The 24,221-nt window shown below is 42.5% G+C and overlaps 1 long non-coding RNA gene across 1 annotated transcript in view; it reads right to left on the reverse strand.

Annotated features, from left to right (window-relative positions):
• Positions 1-23,669, reverse strand: part of LOC141581623 (uncharacterized) — a 410,679-nt gene extending 387,010 nt beyond the window's left edge. The window contains exons 1-2 of the long non-coding RNA XR_012514363.1: positions 23,261-23,669; positions 22,815-22,931 (exon numbers count right to left, since the gene is read on the reverse strand). This is a non-coding gene — a long non-coding RNA (uncharacterized LOC141581623). The remainder of the gene's footprint in view (positions 1-22,814; positions 22,932-23,260) is intronic.
• Between the last annotated feature and the right edge of the window lie 552 nt (positions 23,670-24,221).

Below are 24,221 nucleotides of genomic sequence, written 5' to 3' on the forward strand. Positions count from 1 at the left end.
CTTTTCCGCTTTTCTCTGCAGTTTCTCTGCAAGCCCACACAACTTGCACTCATAAAGTTAACTTGGTTTCACTGTGTCTCATGGAATCATCCTTTCAGGCCACAATATAGGGTCACACAGGTGTGGCTGACTTCCAATTCTGCCAGCCACGTTTCTGCAAGCCCAAATATAATAGCTTCTGTGTTACTGCCATTTCACAGATGAGGAAAGAAAGGAATGATACCTATTAAGGCAAACTGGCAACCCGAAGCAACAATCACAAAGCCCCATTCTGCCTCTCCACAGATCCAAAACCTGCAGTGACCGAGGGAATGGAAAAACGGTATCTAGGTGAGGTTTATGCCTCCCCCTCAGTGGCCACCTGAGAGGACTTTATTGTATTGATTCAGCTCAACTCAGATGCATATACCATAGGTCCAAATTGACTCCTAGAACTGCATTAGTCATTCCAGACACTTTAATCCATTACTTAATGCATTACTCAGATCCTGCTACCAGAGAGGGAATGGCAAGACGTTAAGGTCAGTTAAACACGGATGAAAACAATAATAATCTTGCAAACACCTGCACCTGTGAAGAAAGAGCCATCATTCAGAAGCCTCTCACTGTCTAAATGTTTCATCATTTGTCACTTAAAATGCTTGCCATGGGTCTTACTTTTAAGCACATAGTAACTTTGTGTCAGTGATCAAATTTTAAATAATCATCCTCTAATTAGAGTAACCCCCAATCAAAAATGAGTCACTGACCTTTTCCTCAGTGTTTTATTTCAGTAAGCCAGAATAAACACACGAAATTGTTACTATGGAGACCAAAGGTACTAAAGGGACCCAGCCTCTCATTAAAAAATTGACACACCAGCAGGAAAAAAAAATGATGGATGTTGTAGTTATTTTAGGGAAAATCGTGTCCCAAATGTTGAGGTTAAATCAGCCACCCCTTTTCCTCCAGGAAAAAAAAAAAGTTTCCAATGCAAATGGTTTGAATTAATGCCACAGATATTTATAACAACAGTCTGGTTAGGGAATTTATTTGCTATTCATCAAGCCAGTGTCCCCAAGGATTAAAAGAGCCCAAAGAAAATATTTTTAAAATAATAAATGAAATGTCTTCTGGGGTGGGAAGCAGCTATATTCATATTCAGCGCCACGACTGCCGGGCTGCATTCTCAAAGCCCAAGGCCTCTGGGACTGGACAATTCCACAGTGCCTTTGGAAGAGATTAACAGAACACGTGTCCAGCTGACGTGCTGGGAGGAGAGGCGAGTTTTCTTAAATTGACACCCTCAAGTAGTAAATAAGAAAAAAGAAACCAAGAGTGGCCCAGTATGCAGATCTAAAAGTGGCAAAGGCATTGACTTTCTTTTTTAAACAATTCCTTTGGTTGGGTTCTGGAAAGAAAAGGTGGAGAGAGAAGAGGTGTAACTTTTTTAACCTATCATTGGAAAATGCCATCCTCACTTTTTAAAAATAGCACTACATGATGAAATATTGTTTTGGTGACACGATGCCTAAAGAAGCACTACTCATGCATCATGGTGACTGTGAGGGAGGCCTGGGTGAGCAGTGGTGTAGACATTTGCACAGAGAGCCCAAATGTTGTTCAAAACCCAAGAAAGCCCCGTGGGGTGAGGACAGCACCAGGCTCACCTGCCCACCTGGTCTCTACCCAGGAGTCCAGAGACCCAGGACCAAACTGATCCTGTCTTTATGTTCACTGTTGATGTCTTGGCCAGGTGTGGTTTTTTTGCTTTTTTTTTTTTTTTTGCAGGGTGGGGGGGGGGGCATTTATTTGGATTTTTTAAAAATGTATCTTAAGTGTTTAATATTTACCTATTTTTAAATGTTGCATTAAAATATTACTTATCCCTCAGTCCAGCATGGTGCTGCGCACCTGTGGTCCCAGCTGCTTGAGAGGCTGAGGTAGGAGGATTACTTGAGCCCAGGAGTTTGAGGCTCCAGTGAGCTGTGATTCTGCTACTGCACTCTAGCCTGGGTGACAGAGAGACCCTGTCTCAGAAATATATAAACAAGTAGATAAAATATTATTTATGTTGATTACTGCAAATTTAGTGTCTTCTGAAATGCTGTGCCCAGGACAAGCACCTCATCAAGGTCAGCTCTCCTGGTCCTGCTCCATGGATTCATATGGCCATTCAACGTATGTTAGGAAGATGTTCACTCGATTCAAACAGCAACAACACTATGTTCCACCATTTTATTACATTTGCGAAGCAGGAGATTGATGACTGCATATTTGGTGTCCCTGAAATACTGTGCCTCACTTTTCTCACCCTACTGCCTCACCCTCCACTCTGGGAGTCTTTCAGGGTGGTTCAGAAGAGAAGCACCCTCTTTGTAGGACAGGCAGTCGGAGCGCACTCCTCAGGGAGAAGTGGGTCCCCAGATTCCGCCTCAAGGCAACAGCTTCTGCCTAGAGGACTTCTCCTCCCTCAACAAACCAGTCCAAGCAGAAGATATCACCAAACTCAAAGCAAGACTGGACCTCTGGCTTTGGATCCCTGGTTTCAGACCCTGTCTGCCATTTCATCAGCTAGACATTCGAGCTTCATTTTCTCCTGTGTTAAGTGGGGATAATAAGAAATCCACCTCCTGGGCTCACTGTGAGGGTTGAATGGGATAACTTTATCAGTAGTTGAGAAGCATGAGTATTTGATCTATGTCAGCCTTTATTATTGTTCTCCAAGTCTTGGTTCTGCCACTAGTGACTTTACCTCTTTGAATCTTAGTCTCCCTCTTTGTAAAATAGGGAATTAATAGTACTATCTCTTAAGGTTGCTGTAACGATTAAACGAGTTACTGTACGTGAAGTACCTAAAACAATGTGTACGCGCAGTGTTAACTATTACTGTTACAACTACTACTGTTGTTCATACTATTAATAGCTTATTCTCCCTCCTCCTCCTGCTAAAACTACTACTATGACTACACTGTGGCTGCTATTGTTGCCCTGGTAGTTGGGTAGTTAATACAGTTGCAATGAGATCTAGAAATGGCAACTCCCTCCTCTATGTGAGGGATCCTTAGCCTGTGTTTAAACTTTCAATTTAATTTACTATATGCCATTCACTTTAAAATGTTTAAAGCTATTCAAGCATTTTTATTGTCTACATATAATGCCAGATAACCTGTTGAACTGATCGCCCATTTTTTTAGCTGAGTTGTTTGGGTATGCTGTAGACAGAACTCGAGACAACAGAAGAGTTAGTGAACTGCAATTGTTTATAAAGGAGCGGCATAAAAATAATCTTTAAAGCTAAGGGAATGTTAATATTTAGATCCATCTAAGGGAAAATAATAACAGTTTGTGATTTCCTCCCGCCTCACTTCCAGGGCAAACATTTTTAAGGGAGGATTTGATTTGGTAACATAAATTGTTTTCTATATAACCCCAAAGACATGAGTGATTAATAGTGAGCTATAGAAAGAGATGCCCGTAATTAGCAGCTTGGGTACAGTCAGATATAAACATATATTTTGTTTGTGAAACATGTATCTTGAAAAAAATACATCCTGCTAGATGTCACAAAAGGGTCAAGATGCTAAGATAAAAAGTAAAGACAACATTTTAAAAATAAAATCAAAATCAAATATGGTAAATACATGCATGTCTGAACCACAGTAAGCCTAAGACAAAATTGTATCCAGGTTTTTAATTATCATCATCATTGTTGTTGTTATTACTTGTATCAATGTTGACATAATATTGTGATTCTGATTTTAGTTTTAATTACAAAGACCTTAACCAAAAATATATTATCTGGAAGGCAGATATATAAATGCTTTCAATATAATGGGTTATTAACATTTTAAGACTGTAAAATATATATGGTTTATTATCACTAATAATAGTATTATTAATTATATTGTAATTCACTGACATTCACTAAAGTATTAGTAATAATTCATGAATAATCACTAAGTCACTAATAATTTTCACTAATAATTCAGTAATATATCACTAATAATTCTATTAGTGAATAATTCCATCAGTGAATTAGCGAATTATTCACAAATAATATAATTAAAATTAATTAAACGATTCAGTAATTATAGAATTATTCGTGATAATAATGACATAAGTCACATCTGACCCTTATTGGGCAATGGCCTAAGTTCTTTAAAAGTATTTAAAGCATTAGACACGGGCATAAGTTTTTTAAAATGCATTGACCCCTTTAATCCTTATGAGAATTTCTATAGAAATTTTCATCCCCACCCTATTGATAAAGACACTGAGAAAGAGAAATCAAGTAACTTGACCAATGCCACATTTTCATAAACAGTTGTGATGTGAACACAGGTGTGCTGAACATCAAAGCTTGCTCTCTAAACCACAGTGCTAAACAGGGAACACCTGACTAGGCACCCTCATCTGCTGCTCGCCATGAACATTCAATATGCCAAGGTCAGCTCTCCTAGTCTCGCTCCATGCATTCACATGGCCACTCAACATGTGTTAGGAAGATGTTCACTCAATTCAAACAGCAACAACACTATGTTCCACCACTCTGTTACATTTGCTAAGCAGGAGAGCTGGGCTTTTAGCCGGGACCACTGCCTCTCACCACACACATCCTGGGGAGCTGCTCACAGAGTACTGTTTGGCAGCCACACCCTGCAGCTGTGCAACATGGCAGCCCCATCCTGATAGCTCTGAATGTGGTTTGTGACTCAGCACCAAAACACTCCAGCCAGTGATTGGACCAGAAGAAAACATTTAACCACAGGGGCCCAATCAGATTCTTACTATGTGGACACTGACCTGAGAGACACAAAAGGGCCTCCTCTATCTGTGGGGCCACTGCTAGAACTGAGCAGGTGTGAGGCCTGGGGCAAGGTCATCACAGTCTCTGCATAGGCTGGGATGGCAGAAGACTCTAGGAATGAAGAGGGACAGAGGCAAGGCACACAGGGAGAAATAAAAGGGTTCACGTAGCCCCTTATGGCAGAGAAGGAAGTTCACTTGTAACTTTCCAAGAATCCACTCAGACCTCGCTATACTCTTCTGCTTGGTTTCTGAGAGATTTTTTGCATATTTTTTCAACAAACCTGTCTTTGTCTTTGCCTGAGGTTAAGGGCATACTGATCTTTGCAGGACAGAGAAGTGCCCATTCTTAACCAGATTTCATCAAATGGAACTTTTCTTTACTATATAAAGAGCAGGCTTGAATCTCAGTTCCCACATTCATGTGTGCAAGAAATGCGACTTTATTTTTCCATAGCACAGCTGAATTTCTATTTTGAAAGGCCATGCCTGCGACAAGGGAGCAGAAGCCTAATCTAAGTCACATCGGGATTCTAGGGCTTGAGCAGGGCCGATCAGGCAGGGATGGGGTGGTGAACAATGGGTCCTCAGTCATCTTGAGCCGAGCACAGTGGCATCTGCATTGATGCCCTGGGGCCCGCCTGGTCCTGGCTACCATGCAATAAGTTCACTGCTGCCCAGCCCATGTTCCCACCTTTGCCTCTGCTCTTCTTTCTCCTTGAACTCCTCTCTGGTATACAGTAACTCACTCACTGCTCCACACCATGCTGGGGTGTGAGAAACTGTGGGGCCATTCAAAAACCCATCTACTTGGCTCAGAGAACCATTCTTCCCATGATTCTTCCCATGGAAACCGGGGCTCCTGAAGGCCCTTCCTCACCATACAACCATGTCTCCTTTGAGCACTACCCAGAAAGTGAGGACCAGTCCCTGGGTAAACACAGCTCCCATGATTCTGGAATTGTACCTTCCCAGGATTCAGTCTGGGTAGGGACTGCGCATCAATCCTCTTTCTCAGAGACGATCCACAGAGACACTTCCAGAGATACATTCCCACAACTCCCTGATGCTTCTTGACCCCTAGGAATCTTTGCCCCATTTGGGGTGGACTACTGGCCCTCACAGCTTAGGTATTTTAGCCCATCTGTCCCAGGTTCTTCACTTTCCAGAGGGAGGTAGGCTTTTGGAACTCAAAAGGCAATATTTGACTTCTTTTTCTATATTTGCTCTGTGACACTTCCAGTGAAGCCAGACTGACCTAGTTTACTGAATGGAAGAAGAATCAAGGGACCCCAGTAAATATCAGAAAAACCCTCAGCTGGTATTTCAAAACATTGTCCAACACACTGATTTGGGACCCTTCAGCCTCACAGAGCTTGGTTTTGGCCATGGGTTTTACTTTCACTGTCCATTTTGTCTAGATGATGTTGGCCAAGCTGAAATGGGGGTACCTCCATCTTTCAAAAGTAGAGTTTATGGCAGTTTTCTTCTGCCATTTTTAACGTGATAATGGTGATAATGCATGCTGAAACATTCATCTAGTTTTCTTTAAGTTGTGCCTTTAAAGTAAATCTTGCAATGTGAATTCTTGGAGCAAAGTAAATTATAAATGGAGATTTGTCTTCTTTTTTTTTTTGTCTCACATCTTTTGTGGGACAAAATAATAAGCATTAAAAAATAAGCATTAAGAAAATGTTTCCTTTACTTGCTAAAATAACAGTCAGTCCACACCAAAAGGCTCATGATTTATCTTCTCTAATTCACTTCTCCATCTTTTTAAATATATTAAATAGTACTTTTCCTTATATATTTTACTATCTCATAAAAATAAGACTAATATTTCAACATGGACAAAAGAACTTATCAGTGATTTATAGAAAATAAATCCTCATGAAATACTACTTTAACAAAGAAATTAATCATACTGCTTTATCAGAGTCAATATCAAAAGTGAGAGCTGTGTCTAAACCTGATTGAGATATTTACTTTTCCTTATTTTCTAGCTCCCAAAATTCTTACAATTTCCAATATTGCCACAGAGGCTTATACCTACATCAGAATCTCTTAACCACAACTACAATAGCTCATTCTTCCCTTGATTCATTCAACAGAGATTTATTAAGAATCTACTGATATGGTTCGACTGTGTCCCCACCCAAATCTCATCTTGAATTTCCACGTGTTGTGGGAGAGACCCAGTGGGAGGTAACTGAGTTACAGGGCAGACCTTTCCTGTGCTGTTCTTGTGATAGTGAATAAATCTCATGAGATCTGACAGCTTTAAGAAGAGGAGTTTCCCTGTACAAGTTCTTCTCTTGTCTGCTGCCATGTGAGATGTGCCTTTCACCTTCCGCCATGATTTTGAGGCCTCCCCAGCCACATGGAACTGTAAGTCCAATACAACTCTTTCTTTTGTAAATTTCCCAGCCTCAGGTATGTCTTTATCAGCAGCATGAAAACAGACTAATACACCTACTATGTTGGGCACAGAGATGCAAAGATGACTAAGGCAAGAACCTTGCATTGCAGGCCAGTAGAGACAGGGGTTACAACACAAACTTGCATTCTGTAACAACTTACTAGCATTAGATTCCATTTTCTGTGTTCCGGCCCAGTGCCAGTTCCACCATCCTTCTGGCCTCTACTCTGGCACCTATTCCTTTCCTCCAACTCAGTCCAGATTAAACCCCCCTTCTGCTATAAAAGACAGAAAACAAAAAGCAAAAAACCCAGGGATTCTTCAAAGCGATAGTGGCATTTCCCAATCTAGTTTAGGGAAATACTAGTTTCCCTGAAACTAGTGAGGGTCCTGAACTGTGAGGGCCTCCCCAAAAAAGGGGGCCTGTGGTATGTTCCCGAAAAAGAGGGTACACATTAACATGCTTGAGTTTTTCCTTGTATGTCTTTCCACTTGCAATGCCCCTTGTCATTCTTCTTTATTCCACTTCTCTCTCCTCCATCTGAACCGTTATCCACATTGCAAAACCCACTCAAATGTCACGTTCCCCATAATGCCTTCCCTGATTTTTCCAGTCTTTGTAAATCATTCTTTTTTAAGAATCCCACCTCTCGTTGCATATTACAGCACTAATCACTTTGTATTACTCTTTGCTCTGCCTCCCTCAATAGATTGAAAGCCCCTAGCCTTCTTCTTTGTAGCTCCAGCATCCAGTGCATTGCCTCCACATAAATGATTGTGTACACACTGATCATTTCATATCAACTGTTCACACATTTTTTAAAACACCATTACTTCCTTTCAAACCACCAGAAAAATCATGCTTGAATTTGGTGTGCACCTTCCTCTTAAATTAAAATTCCATATTTGAAACAGGGTTCAAATCAATAGACAGGCATCTGTGATGACTACTTAGGGATTCCTAAGTCGCTCACTCCATCTTAGAGGTTTTCCTTTTCTGCCTTAAAGTCATAAAATCACATATTGTTAATTTCTTGGTGAAACCCCATCTCTACTAAAAATACAAACATTAGCTGGGCGTGGTGGCACATGCCTGTAATCCCAGCTACTCGGTAGGCTGAGGCAGGAGAATTGCTTGAACCCAGAAGGTGGAGGCTGCAGTGAGCTGAGATCGCGCCACTGCACTGCGGTCTGGATGACAAAGTGAGATTCTGTCTCAAAAAAAAAAAAAGTGTTTTTAAAATTGTATTAAATGTTGATAGGTATCTCCTTATAAGCAAAAAGGAAAAAAGCAAGGAAACTATATTTCATCCCTTCTCATTTTATGCTGCCATCCCTGACCATAAATAAATATTTGTTGGAAATGTTTTAAAAGCTGTACTCTGGGAGGAAAGATAACCTCATCCCAAATTCCAGTTTAGAGCCGCCCTGCGTGCTCCCTGGGCTCCCCAGGTTTTTCCTCTGGATTTTCTTTTTTTAAAAAAATATGTTTTCATCTGCCTTCTAGTTTCCAAGCACTTTCAGATAATCAGACAAACAGCAGGGCTGAGGTGGCCTGCACGCTGGTCCTCCTCCACCTGCCCCGTCTCCTGTGCCCTGTTGCCTCCTTTTATCACAGAGACTCAAAGGGAATTTGCTTACTTTGCCAACAACTCAGCCACTTTCAACTCAGCAAAGAGGTTGACTTATTTCGTTCCCTGATAGGAAGGGAAACATGGCGCTCTCCTCATCATTAAAACACCACGTTTTTTCTGGCTACAGTGGGAAATGTCAGCATTGTATATTCCCCAGACATTTTGATTTTTAGTTAAATGGCATGTTTCCTCCACATTGTAAACCCTCCTCTGACACACGTGTGAGACACACACACACACACACACATACACACAGTTTCTCATGGAGCTCTAAATAGCCTGCCCTCCACCTTCCCCTTCTTTGTTACCCCCCTCTCCCCGACTCTCCAGGTTCGCCCCCTGGCAACCTGGTGTAGCTCGTTAAGGCTGCAAGCTCATCCTCCATGGTGTCTTCATGCCTGTGATTTCTGTCCACATCTTCAGGCTTCGAAACACACTTCAGGGCTTCTTCACAAAGCATTCCTTTATTGACTCCATGTATGCAGTAACCCCTCTCTAACCCACAAGGTATTTGTAATGTCCTGGTGCCTATGTTAGCCTTTATTCCACATGTTTCTACCTTATGTTCATTGTTATGTCCTGACTATCAAACCACCCAAGCAGTGAGCTGGAGGGAGGGCATGAGCTCTGTAGTCAAGCAACTATTAGTTCTGAATCCTCTTCTGTGAGCTACAAGAAGCCCAGATTCATCTTTTTTAAATAAAGAAATTAACACCCTCACCCCTTGCAAAATCTAACATTTCTGAGAGCATTAAATGAGGTCTCCTGTGTGAAGCACCTGGACTTCATGCCCTTCATGAACTAGCTTACTGCTTCCCTGAGGGCAGGGCCATGTCTTACTCCACTCTTGGGTCCAAGGAATACCTAGCACAGTAATGCAGGATGTTATCAGCAGCAATGGTTGAAATGCTGAGAATTAACAAAAAGCTGGAAACATAATCCTCCTTGGCAAGGAAATGAGACAAATCTTTAACCATTCCGGATCAATGTGCCTCTAGATATGAAATGAACATGAGATAGCATAAAAAAGCAGATCGGTCACAACACACAGATCATTTCTCCGCTTAGGAGCCTATTTTACTGAGCACGTGTAGAAAAACAAATGCCTAACACCTTTGGCAAAGGCTGCCTGGAGTCCCATAGGGGTATGCATGAAAAAGTCTCCTGCCTTTTAAACTAACCGAGTTCTGACTGGGTTCTACAATGCGTCAGATCAAAAGGCAGGGATTTAAAATACTACAATCAGACATTAAGTGCATTTCTTTAGTTTCTGAGTCAGAAAATGTGGCACAGTTAAGCAATAGACGTTTGCAGGCTAAATCTTCTCCTTAACCTCAGGAGTCAGGACAAAAGCAACAGGCCCTTCATTTGAGTCTTCTCAGCCACACAATGGGTGTGAGGTGAGTGGTTATTTACAATTTGCATGATTCCAATAATTTCACATCACTAAATGAAGGAAAATGCCATTCATCCACATAAAAATCTCACTGAAAAGTGAAGCACTTCTCTCTATTTACTTAAGCACTGGGCTAGAATACAGAGAAGTACAATAAATTCTAAACATGGTGTACATCTGGTCCAAAACCCACAATCAGTTTATTGCTGCATCTGAAACATTTTCAGCAACTGTCATATAATATATTTTCACACATTTCTAACAAGACATTTTCTTGGAAACAAAATAGACAGGTATATCTGTCAGTTCCATTTCTTGCAAACGAAACAGAAAAATGTTTGGCTCACATGTCCATACTGTCTTTGGAGCAGTCTAACTAACATATGAGAAGGGTATTAGTCAAAGATGCCAGAAGCTCGGCGTTTACTTCCAAAGAGTGGAATTACTGGCTATACAGAAAAATAAGATATATGCATGTATGCATGCACTTCCCTTTATTCCCATTCCAACAGAACCATTTATTGCACTTACTTGAAAGAGATGTACCAGGGTCTTGTTAAACCATCTATTTCCCTGTACGAAAACATTGGGCTCCCTGTTAAATAGAATCTTCTCATCCCTGGGGCTCTTTGAGCAGAACTTTATTCAACATTTTATTAAAAATTAAAATGCAATTGAAATCACATTAAGATGCTAAAAAGCTCCACATTTTTGCCCTAAACCCCTCATGGGCATTTGCAAGGAGAGAACAGAAAGGTATCTGATAGCCAGAGAGCCCCAAACCCAATAAAGAAGGCTGCCAAAATGGCCCAATATAGGCCCCAGTGAAACCATTTACTGGCTCACTGTTGGCTGCATAATCTGCCTTTAAGCACTTTCTTCTCTGCAAAAACCCCAGGACTCCTTTAAGAGCCATGTCTCAGCACACAAAACTTTGAAGTGACTCACCCTTCCCTCCCCTTTCCCTGGCCCAGCCCTGCAGCCCCTCACACCAGCCACGAGGTCTTTGACCTCTCCTGATAACCCACTCACAGCACATTCTGCCTGCAGGGCAGAGAAGAAATGCACAGGAGCAAGATTATTGAAGCTCTGACAACATTCATAAAAAGAATGAACACAGTCAACCCCCTTGCACACTTTTGAGCCTTTGCCTGTGTGGCTGCCTCCACCAGGAATGCCCTGGCTGGCTTTGCCTAGCGAATGACTCATCGTGCGCCACAGCTCAGTTCAACTAGGGCTTTTTGGTGACAGCTTTCCCTAACACCCCTTCCCTTGCTGAATGAGGTGGTCCATCCTCTAGCATGCGGTGGGGCATCTCATACATCCTGCTCCCACTCCAACCTACTGCACTGGTATCCAATAAAAGGCAGTATGTGCTACTGTATCCCCCACACCAGCCTGCAAGCCCCTTCTAGGCAGGACTTTGGTTATATTCTTGTATCCCTAGCCCCTGGGATACTGTCTTTTATATGGAAGGGACTTAGCAAATGTTTATTGAATAAAAGAATAATCGCAGCAATCCAGAAAATTCCTGGTGCGGGGCTTCAGCTGCTTCTCCATGAATGAAAAAGAGAACCTCAGGAAATGGCCATTTGAGAGTTTTCAGGTCTTTCAACCAACAAGAGCTGATGGTAAGGAAGCCTGATGGACTGTATGAACCTGAAGGAGGAAAACGCATGCTTTCTCAAGCTGGGCCTGAAGTCTTGCTATTAGAATTAGAGAAATATGAAAGAGATAAAAGAGACCACCCAAGAGAAGGGAATTTGGGGGACTGTGGTGAATAGGAGACTGAACGGGGAGCACTCTCCACTCTGACAGACAGCAGGTGAACAAAAGGCCAGGATCCAGGTGAGAGACTCGGGATGGGGTTGGGGGCAATGTGGGATGAGGATGTATTTGTCAAATGACAGCACCCTAGGACGGCAAAGAGTCTCTTGAATATAAAAAGAGGCACATTCAGGAAAAAAACTGTAGAAGACTCTCCCCATGTAGGCAGATATTTAAAAGGCAAGCACAGAAGGGATTGAGGTCCACAGAAAGAAGGAACCCCATGTGGTGCTCATTTGAGTTGAACAAAGGGACCTGCACTGATGAATAAACATGAGGCTGGTCCAGTACCTAAGTTCCCAGTCCAGAAGAGAAGTCAGAGGAAACCAGAGAACTTCAGAAGGGCTCAGTGGGTGCTGACGAGCTCACGCACACGGAGCTGTGGGAGCCCACAGCCCGCAGTCCACAGCTCTGAGAAACACATCACGTTCTGCCTGTGGGCTAGTGTCCTCACAGCAATGCAGGTGTGTTTGCAGGAGAACACCTAGCAGCAGCTGAAATAACCAAAAACGAGGTTGTAAATGGCTGCCCTGGGCCAATACAGGGATAAATTGGCAAAGTAGAATGTTCCTCACAGAGCTCTCCAACTGTTGGAGAATTCTACCACCTCTTCTGAGGTGCCCTGGAAAAGATGAAGTGGAAAGGTAGAGGCTGTTAAAGTTTTATATGGTTTCTGAGGCATCTTAATTTTTAATAAAAAGTTCTTAATAATGTTCTGGATAAAAGACTGTGGTACTTAAAAGATTCTTTTTATAATACCAAATTCTTTGTGCAATGTGTGTGTGTGTGTGTGTGTATGTATGAATATATATATATATTTTTTTTTTTAATTTTTTTTTTTTTTTAAAGATCATGGTCTGGCAAATACTGACAGCCTGTAACACATACCACATTCTCCCTCCGCTTACTCTGCTGTGGCCAGGGGCAAATCCATTCAATTCTCTGGCCTGACTTAGCTTCACTTCAAGGTGAGGAGTTTAAAGTGGAATGTAACACAGTGGTAGTTTCCAACAGCCATCACCACTGAAATCTGTTCATCCAGCTGACATTGTTTAACCCTGGCTTCCGGCACATTCTGTAAGGCCCAAGCATGTAAAGAGACATGTCTTTCAAGCATGTTTCCAGGGATGAAGGCTATCACAACTAAATAAGACACAACTAAATGAGCAGTCACAACTAAATAAGACAGCTACTAGTAAGTGGAGGATGCAATCCTCGATGCTCTCCTCTCCTTTCATTAGTGCTTTACAATTTTTTTAAGTCTTGTTTGAGGCTTGGAGAAGTTGTTTGATTCACCAAGATTCTGTAGCTCCATGCTAGGGCCAGAAACTTCACAGACTTTCTTCCTGCAGGGTGAAGTTCTGAAAACAACCTGACTGCAACACCTGTGGCCCGGGCTGGTTCAGCAGTGAAGTGTACAGATGAGGAGCTCAGTTCTGCAGCTGTTCAGAAGCGGCCCTTGAGCTAGACTCGGAGGAGGAAGAGACCAGGGAAAACTGTCATAGCAAAGGCACCAATGCAGGATGGATTGAGCACTATGTTGAAAGAATAGTCCAGCCTTCCTTAGCACAGGAGGGAGGTGGTCCCAGAGCATGGCTGGGAATGAGAAGTGGAACGGTCAGGTTGCAGAAGATCAAACATTTTACTTTTTATTTATTTATTTATTTAGAGACAGAGTCTTGCTATATTGCCCAGGCTAATCTCGACCTTCTGACCTCAAGTGACCCTTGGAACTCGGCTACAGATGCACACTACCATGCCTACTTTGCCCAACTTGGCCAAACATTTTAAGAAAAAAATATTACATTTCATGTGAACTAAGGATTGGAGAATTGCTAAGAATTTTGACTTAAAGAGTAGGGTAAATATGTCACTCGCTTAGAAAATGAGTCAGTTGGTTGCATTTTGTTACTTTTTATTTGAGGAAGAAATGTCAAGGGCACTGGGAAAGACAGGGTTCCCTCAACAACAAACCCTGCAAAAGCAATGGATTCTTCCAAGCTACTGGTATCCTGTTTGTGAAATCTGATTTTCTTTTTGCTTCTTGAATTCATATTGTGGGTTTCAAAAGTCTTTCCTCAAGAAGAAATTTGATTTTTCTTCAAAGGACTAAGAAGTTAGCAATATCCTGTGAGCACAGAGCAAACACACCAAACTTGAGAAAGAAAACCAAATGACAAGGAAATGGGAATGTTCACATTCATTCACACATATGGGACTTGACTCATTTTCTAAGCGAGCGACACATTGATCCCACTCTGTAATTTACCATTTTTGTGCCTCAATGTTCTTATCTATAAAGAAGAAAAAATAATAGGACCTACCCATGGGTTGTTGCAGAGATTACAGAACTCACCGTATATAAAGTACTTGGCACAGTGGCCAGGATAATAAATGATAAATAAATATTAGCTATTATTCTTATTCCAATGAATGCTTTGGTTTGTATAAATCATAAAAAGTGATCCTTGCACACATGGGTGCAAGCAGTTTCCCATGGTTCGTTAGGTCTATGAAATTTGATATTCCTTGCTTTTCCTTGGCAGGAATCTTAACTAGAAGAAGTTATTGATCCAGGTAGCAAGATCCACAGCTCTACACGACTGTTTCTGCTCACTGCAAATTTCCAGAAAGCAATCGTTTCAGGCTGATATTGTGCATGCCAGATCTCAGCCCTGTGGAAATACACTTGCATTGGAAGATGAAAGCAGAATCCATGCCCTGCTTCGGAGTACCTAGAGTCGAGTAAATAGAATTTTTCCTATCCCAAAATAATGTCTCTTAGAAGGCGAGTTATGATACTTGCTACTGACTCTGGATTGGGAAGGAGCTGCCTAAGCATTTTAAGTTTAAGCTTCGTTGAGACCTACATACAATAAATGTGGGACCACCTGCTTTGCCAGTGATAAAGACACTTGCTTTGAAGCTTTTGTTATTTTTAAGGTTTTTTTTTTTTTAACTTCCCTTGAGACAAAGTGTTCTCAAGTTGAAAATTTACTTTTCATGTCCGAGTCTTTCAACTAAAATACTCTAGATTTTAACAGTTACATCTCTGATTTTTTTCCTCTCATTTAAATTAATATATTTATAGCTCTGACTTGATGGTAAAATGATTTTGAAAAGTATTTTTAACTGAGATTAAATGCCAGGAGCCCTCTGCTCTGCCCCCGAGACCTATGCAGCCACGAGTCCTTGTCTTCATGATGCCAAGATATGCAGATATGGTGTTTGGAAAAATCAGGTTTTCAATTGCCAGACCAAGCAAGACCTGCAGCTTAATCACCAATACCCTAAGCTCCCAACCCAACACCCTCTGCAATGATAGGTGAATGAGTAAATCAATGATTTACTTGCCTGAATTTTTTTTTTTTTTTTTTTTTTTTTTTTTGAGACAGAGTTTCGCTCTTGTTACCCAGGCTGGAGTGCAATGGCGTGATCTCGGCTCACCGCAACCTCTGCCTCCTGGGTTCAGGCAATTCTCCTGCCTCAGCCTCCTGAGTAGCTGGGATTACAGGCACGCGCCACCATGCCCAGCTAATTTTTTGTATTTTTAGTCGAGACGGGGTTTCACCATGTTGACCAGGGTGGTCTCGATCTCTTGACCTCGTGATCCACCCGCCTCGGCCTCCCAAAGTGCTGGGATTACAGGCGTGAGCCACCGCGCCCGGCCTCTTTTATTATAAACACTACATTTCTCTAAAATAAGAGTCTCTTCCCTCTTTGTCCTGGTCACCACCAGCCACCAGCAGCCAAGTTATACAGGCAGTGTCTAAACATGCTCAAACCCGTGACCACTCAGGGTTATGGATGTTTTCACTGCATGGCAATCACAATCCAACCTGCCCCAAGGAAAGGGACTCAGAAATGTGGCCTCTCTGAATCTTCTCCCCTCTGCCACGCTGCCCAAAACCAAAGAATCAGTTCTGATCTAAATTAGGTGGGTGATGTTGATACAGGACAGCAGCATTCAAGCGCCTCCTCTCACTTGACTCTGAATCAGAGCAGCCACCAGTGCTATGTCAACTCCCAGGGGTCATGGGTGCAGAAATGATGGCCCGGAAACCTTGCCCTCCCTTTACAGCTCCACTTAGACAAATCAGAGCTCTAGCAAACCTAAAGCTCTGAAAGACAAAGTTATTTGCTCCTTTGTATTCTTAGCCTAGTGCAGTTGGTAGGGGAGGCCTATGGAGGGGGTATTCCGTAAGTATTTGTAGGACGAGGAAGAAAGGAATGTGAGAGTGGGGAAGAGGGAGGGAGGAAAGAAAGAAAGAAGTGGTAAATTGAGCCTTCTTGGAGTCCCATCTTGCTAAAATATTACTTCGAGCACAGCTGTTTAGAAAACATCCAACCAACCCTACCTACCTGCTGATACCTCAAAATTGTGTTAATATTTTCTCCTTTTTGTACCCACTTGTCCATCCCTAATTTCATTTTTTAATGCCCATTTTACAACAAAGCAGGCGAACGGTCAGCAATCGTCGGATCTAAGGATATAATTTGTTGTCCAGCACTCATGACCAGCAGTGTTAGTCTTCTTGAGCTGCTCTAATAAAATACAATAGACCAGGTGGCTTAAACAGCAGAAATGTGTTTTCTCACAGTTCTTAAGGCTGAAAAGTCCAAGACCAAGGTGTCAGCAAATTCAGGTCCTGGTGAGGGCTAACTCCTGGGATGCAGTCAGCCAACTTCTCACCATGCCCCCACATGGCCTTTCCTCAGTGACTGCATGAGAGGCAAGCTCAAAAGATCTCTCTCTCTCTCTTCCTTTTATAAGGCCACTAATCCCACCATGACGGCCCCATCCTCATGATTTAATGTAACCATCATTACCTCCCAAAGATCCCATCTCCAAATATCATCACACGGTAGAAGGGTTAGGACATCAACATAAGAATTTTAGGGCGTACATAAACATTCAATCTATAACAGCAACATCTTTTAAATCTGGAGATCTCATTCATATTTGCAGCTTCTCCTGAAGAATGAGAACATTTGCCAGCCCTTTGCCTATGTTATCATCTGGCACAAACTGGATGTGTTTGAATGGAAGCTGACTCCTTTGGGGAGCGCATGCCCCCCGCCAGGTCACCATAGCCACCATTGGCCGCCTCACATCTCTCATCCACCTGTTTCATTAATTTGTGCCTGGACCATTTTCAGTTTTCTGAGGAGGAGGAAACTCAGGTAAATTATAAAGTTTTGAGTGTCAGGATGGTGAGTTACCTTGTGTCTCTGTGCATGTTGGCTTACTTTAAATGTAGTGTACATTTGGAGGTGGGAGCTGAGCAGGGAATTCTATAACACATTGGAATCACATTATGGAAAATCATCAGAGGTCTTTACTTGAGCTTCTGAAGTTTGTAGGCATGGGAAATTTGAGCCCTGGGGCATGTGACTATATCGAGGAACTGAAAGACTAGATTCTTTGATTAGGCTTCAGGCTCTTGAAATCTCCTGATTGTTCATCTCATACTAATTATCTGGGAGAAATATTAGAAGGTGAGTTATGATACTTAAAATATCAGTGATTGGCTAAAGAAAAGACATAATTACAGGTTGGCTAGATTAGAAATTTAATCTCTATGGTATCTTCCCACAAATGAATGAGATTCAATTTGTAAAATACAGGGAGAAAAAAAACTATCACGCACACTCATCTTTATGCATCTTAGAAAACTGACTACTTTGGGACCCTCAGCTATGTGTTCCTTAGAGCAAAATGGCAGAGGGTAGCCTCCCATACACAGTGTAACCCTCAAACAGTAGACACTTAGAAAGGGAAGCCCTCCAACCTAACTCACCGGGACTGAATGCCCCAGCACGCCCTCCACCATTCATGATTCAGTGAACACTGGGCACTTTTCCTGGGCTGCTACTTGTGCCAACACTAAGAATAGAAACAAGGAAGAGCCCACCTCTGGGCTTAGAGTATGGTTGGAAATGGGTCTTTATTTCGTAAGGAAAACAACAGAGAAGGAACTACATCCCTAACTTCGAAACTTCTGGGTGAACTTGAGATTTCCATGCTGGGAAGCCTTGTGTTAGTTCGAGTTCCTCCAGCACAGCTTGCCGAGGCCTCCCGCCCTTTGCAGTCAGAGGACATCCGGCCAGGCCTACGGAGGCTGTGAGGCCTTGGAGAGTGGCTGGCCTAGCCTCAAGCTGTCAAAGAAGGGAAGCTGCCATCTGTACTCCCTGCCCCCCAACCTCTCTGTTTTTTTCCTGCAGGGATTCCCAACACTTTATGTCAAAATCACTGAGGGCATTTTTCAAAATTTGATTCCCCACCCTGCCTCAGCCCTGCTGAGTCAGAATCCCTGGATTAGGTGGAAACTACTTTTTAAATAATCTTCTCAGAAAAATTTTATATCAAGTTAGAGAACCGCTGGGTAGCAGAAACAGCACAGCCATCTGAGCCAGTTAAACCAAGATTTGAAATCCAGCACTGACACTTAATTAACATAATTAACCCTAGGGACCTGGGTTAATTACTTAACTTCTTTGGGATCCAGTTTCCTGTGCAGTAAAATAGAACAATGCCCAGCGTTGTTATAAAATTAGAATAGAGTATGCTACACACTCATCACCAAGCTGCTATGACAATCTCAACCCACCTCCACTAATGCCTGTCCCCAGTGTTTTATAATCTGGTTTAAATTTAAGTCAAATTTCTCCAGATTGTTGTCCTAAGTGTATATTCCTAGCTGCAGAAAGAAGAGATTTGTTCACTAATTTTTTTAATCCAGGAAATAGATTGTAAACAGAAATGATTCCGGGGATTGAGTTGGTTTTAGCATGGAGGTGAGCCATGGGTACCCTTCCATGAAGAGACAAAGTCGACTATATCCTGTCTAACTGGGAGCAAGCGATACAAAACCGGTAAGAACTGTGGGAAAGAAGAGAAGTCGCCATTCTTTCTCCTTACATTTCTGTGATGAGCTACCTTTTATTGCATGATAAAAATGTGAAGAGCTATGGACTAAGAACCAGAAGACCTGGGTTCAAACTGCAGCCATGTGACTTTGGGCAAGTCAATCCTGTCTGAACCTGGTCTCTTTGTCCATAAAATGAGAGATCGGAGCACTAAAATCCTACTCCATTGCCTAATGAGTTTCATATATTTTCAAAGTACAAAATATTCAACTATCAGCCACATAAATGAGGCAGGCACCAGAGCAGTGAAGAAAAGGGATACTTGGCAGGGGGCAAGCTCCCCCTCTGGGAGTCTGGATGTAGGCAATCTCACGGGAGTATGATGTCATGTAGTGTTTATGTTGAATTTGCCAATCCCCAAGCACTTTAGCACTCACAATAGTTGGCCTTAGCCCAAAGTTCCCGGTAGAAAGAGGAGTGAGCAGAGTGTCCACAGGTCACCTGTCCCTGGATGTTCCAAGGGCAGAAGGCAGCCAGAAAATACTTAATCCCAAACTGGGATAGAAATGGGCTCCATCCAAGGCAGTAAACAAAAGGTAAAACTGCCCAGTTGGTTTTCCAAGGAAGTTCAGAGAAGTTCATCTGAGGTTGAAAACCCTGTCAACGGGGCCACACGAGAGCTGGCAGCGGTGCAACCGAGCTCTCTATCACCAGCTTCCCAGCAGAGGCACAGACACACCTCTCTCTCTCTGTCAAGCAAACATGATTTTGTCAGGTCAACAGCTGGATTACTCTTGGGTTGAGCTGTTCCTACTTAAGTGCCACCTGGGGCAGGGGTTAGCAATTAATGGGATACTTGAGGAAGAAAGGAATTGAGCATGAAAACTCCAACGAAAAGAACATTCTACTTTCTTAAGATTATACAGACACTGGCGTGGATGTCCCTAACTCTGCCTCCTCTCCACTTTCTAATATTTCTGCCTTTCTTCTGATCTTTCCTTCCATCTTCCCTGTCTTAGAACAAGATGTCATCCAACCTGACAGTTTTGCCTCATTGCCTCTGGATAGCCACACACCTCCCTCTCCTGGATGATCACAGAAAGGCTAACTCTTCTTTCTAGACCTTTCTATGGGCTTACTGTCCTCTACAGGTCCCTTAAATGTTGGCTTCCAAAAATCCAGCCTGAGCTCTTTGACCTCCTCTTTGCACATTTCCTCTTTGAACAATCTTATCCAAAGCTATGGTCTCAGTCATCACCATCATGCCACAGACTCTGAGTCAATAACAGTGTTCCCAAATTCAATCTTAAGGTTCTGACTTGAGGTTCAGATTTCAACTGTCCCTTTGGTCTCTCTTTTTAGCATAAAAGAAAATGGTCTGAGCTACAAGACGGAAACCTACGGTAGGATGGTTTTCAGAAGGGCTTTTCCATAGGAGGCCAAAGTGAGGACATTTCCTGTTTTCCCACTCAGAGCACTCCCCGTCCCCATCCCATAGCTACTGAGGCAGTACAGGGGTGATTCAAAAACATTGGTACCTAGATTTGAATTTCATCTCCACACTTAGGCAACTTGCCTAACCTCTCCAAGTCTTAACTTCATCATCTGTCTTGAGGGGTTGTAATAATATCCACATTATTGAGTCATGATGAACATAAAATGAGATAACGCCTATAAAGTGCTTAGTGCCGTGCCCAGCACTAAGCACTCGACAATGTCAGCTATTATTATAGGGCCATGATTGTCATGCAGAAATAGTGATTCACATTTGAACTTCTGCTATCTTAACAGGGAAAAATGTTTTCATTTTTATTTCAATTCTTTCTAAATCCTTTAACCCTTTCCTGCCCCACAGCTACATATAATCCAAACGGTAGGCACCAACTCCTAGGGCAGTTAGCAAAAGATGCTAATGGAGGGAAAAGGGCTTCACTTCTTTTGAGTTTTCTGCCTAATTATAAGATTTTCCTATCAGCTAGGATGAGCTCACTCATGCCAAGTATCCTCTTATGCATGGTGAAGCCAAGAGGAAAGACGCATGCCTGAATTCAAACTGCAATGAGAAAAAGAGAGGTCCACATAGGCAGAATCAGGGAAACAAGGCACCAAGTACAGGAAGCATGGTTTTTGGATAAGAATTTGCATTTGCCAAATTTGTTCTGCTCTCAAATTCCATCTTCTGCCCTTAAATTAAAATGTCCTTGTTTTCACTCTCCATCAAAATGGGTGGGACACGGCAAGTCTGAACTCCCATGAGAGACAGAGACAACTGATAGGAAAGATGAATTCTTGACCAACTGAAATAATTCTGTTACTTACACCTTTTTCCCCTGGGGCTTCAGGGGGAAACTTTAACAGTCTTCTCAGAGCTTCATGCTATGTGGCTTCTCTGATGCTGTGTGTTTGTTTGCATTCAGCACGGTGAGGCATATACTTTCCTCCTTGCTGAAGTTCCAGCTTTAATTTTTCTTTAGCAAGCAACACTTAGTTTGCTGCAGCCTGCTGATTACAAGGGTGCACAGACCCAGATGAATCATAGAAGCCGGCAGATGGCACAAATACAAATCCTCTGCATTGTGTGTTACGCCCACACTAACCTTCTCATGTGGCCTCTCTTCCCAGCATCCCTTTCCTTCATTACCTCATCCATACCCAAAGGACAATTAGCGCATTCAAGCACTAGAGACAGCTAACTGTACAAGGGAGAGTACAGCAAACAACCTCCTGGGTCCTGGAATCTAGACACAACACAAGGGCAAAATCGTTGAAACAGAAATCATATCTGTGGCAAGTGCTCCAGGGCACCATTTAGATCTGTCACCGGATCCTAAGTATTCATCCCCCAGCTGCCAGGATTGTTGACTGCTGGTAGCTTAGCTGAGTTCCTTTTAAGTTATGTCCACAGACTAAGGGGGCCACCTTCCCCAATGACACCTGTCTCCTAAAGACAGACAGTATCCAATCCAATACCTGGTCAATGTGTATGTGTTGGGTGAGGTTGGCAAGGTGGGGGGAGGCAATCAAAGCTGATCTTTCTGCTTAAATTCAGATCAACTTTGTACAGCCATCCCAAGTCTAAAACTCCCCATAAGGTTGGCAGGGCTTTTCTCTGGACGGAATTGATGTTTGACTTCTCCTTCTGCCCCATCGTTCTCCCATCAGTCTCCAAAAGAATTTTCTATGTACAAATCTCCATCTCAGAACCTATTTGCCATTGAACTTGACCTAAAACAGTAACTCTAACAAGTGAATACGTCAAGGTTCAAGGAAACTAGTATTCCAGAAACGTCCACCAAGACTAGAAGCACTCCTTAAGATTCACGGAAAGTGAAGGGGTAGTCTGCGGTGTTACAGAGCCAGCCAAATTGGCCCCACAGTTAGATGGATGCACAAGTTAGGCTCTGGGGAATGACAGGACCTGGGAGGGAAGCCAAGATGCCTTGGGCTCTGTCCCAGTGTTTCTTCTGTGTGCCCTTACGCAGGGTTTTTAGAGCAGTGCTTCTCAAACAAGCAATGTCAGGGGACAGTTTTCATTTTCAATATATCACAAACCAATTTTTTGCCAAGTACACTAAAATAAATTACAACGCCACACTCCTTAAGTGTGGCCTACACAGAGCAACTTCCTTCAAAAGAGCACAGTATGAAAATGGGAACAGGGAGAAAAATAACTGTATACGAAAGAAAACCGGCAAAGACTGCCATTTGCCAGACGATCAAGGTCAACATCAACAACAGTGGTAGATCATGTTTATAGTATGTAGCCTTGATAGGATGTGGTGAAAATAGCACTTCAGCTCTCTGGTCTTCCTCCCACAAATCCATAAGCCCAGTTTAAGCATGAGAAAAACGAATCCCAGTTGAAGGACATCCTACAAACCTGCGCAATAATCCTCAAATCTTTCAAAGTCATGGAAACCAAGAAAAGTCTGAGAAACTGTCACAACCACGAAGAGACGTGATGATTGGTGGTAATATGGTATCACTGGATAGGATTCTGAAAGAGGAAAAGGATATCGGGTTAAAACCGAAGAATATCTGAATAAATTATGAATATCAATGAATCATATCACTATTGGTTAACTAACTGTAACTAATGTAACATATTAATTTTACTCTCTTATACTATCTGCAAGATAGTTCAGAGTATGTGAGAACTCTCTGTACTATCTTCTGAATGTTTCTGTAAAACTGTTCCCAAAATAAAGTTTATTATAAAAAATAAAACAAATGACAACATAGCTGGACTTTTAAAGACATGAAATATAGGCCTAGATGACTTAAAATTTCTCTGTTAAATTGCTACGAAAGTTTTGAAAAACTTACTCTCACTTTCTATATTCCAACAACCAGGAGTAAGTGGGTCTCAGACTGGCTTCAGTCTGTTGACTATCTCTGAGGAACTCTCAATTTGACTCTAGGGTTTAGTTTCCTCATCAGTAAAATGAGAGCATAGGGCTTTAGGATCAGATTCCCCTCTGGACAGCCTCTGAAGTGCTGTGCTGCGTGATCGATTAACTTCTGCCAAAAGAGCAGGTGCTTGGCCGGGCGCGGTGGCTCAAGCCTGTAATTCCAGCACTTTGGGAGGCCGAGGCGGGTGGATCACGAGGTTGAGAGATCGAGACCAACCTGGTCAACATGGTGAAACCCCGTCTCTACTAAAAATACAAAAAATTAGCTGGGCATGGTGGCGTGTGCCTATAATCCCAGCTACTCAGGAGGCTGAGGCAGGAGAATTGCCTGAACCCAGGAGGCGGAGGTTGCGGTGAGCCGAGATCGCGCCATTGCACTCCAGCCTGGGTAACAAGAGCGAAACTCAGTCTCAAAAAAAAACAAAACAAAAAACAAAAAAAAAAAAAAAAAAAAAGAGCAGGTGCTCAGAACCAGATGCCTAAAATCAAGCCCCCCTCCATGACAATGACACGAGGTCCTCTCCAACCGGTGTTGTCAACAGCTGTTCTCGCCAAACCTCTTGAACTCAAGTAATACAAAGGCAACTGTCTCGGGCCTTTTTGATGTTGTTGTTCCAATACAGAACTAGAAAAGAGGGAAAAGAGGGAAAAACATCAAATTCATGCTATGTGTTCAGGCTGTCACAGATGGTCCTCAAGCCAGGGTGGTGAGTGTTCTTTTTCTCTCATTTGGAACCCCAGAAACCCAATAGAAGACTCTAGTGCCAGGAGGCTGATGGAATTGCAACCCAGCTGTGGGCCAGGAACCAGAGCACTGTCTGCAGACCATGAATTGTCATAGTATACAGGGTATAATATGAAAGAAGACATCACAC

Source organism: Saimiri boliviensis, chromosome 16 (assembly GCF_048565385.1).
Source record: "Saimiri boliviensis isolate mSaiBol1 chromosome 16, mSaiBol1.pri, whole genome shotgun sequence".
In the NCBI taxonomy this organism is placed as follows: domain Eukaryota; kingdom Metazoa; phylum Chordata; class Mammalia; order Primates; family Cebidae; genus Saimiri; species Saimiri boliviensis.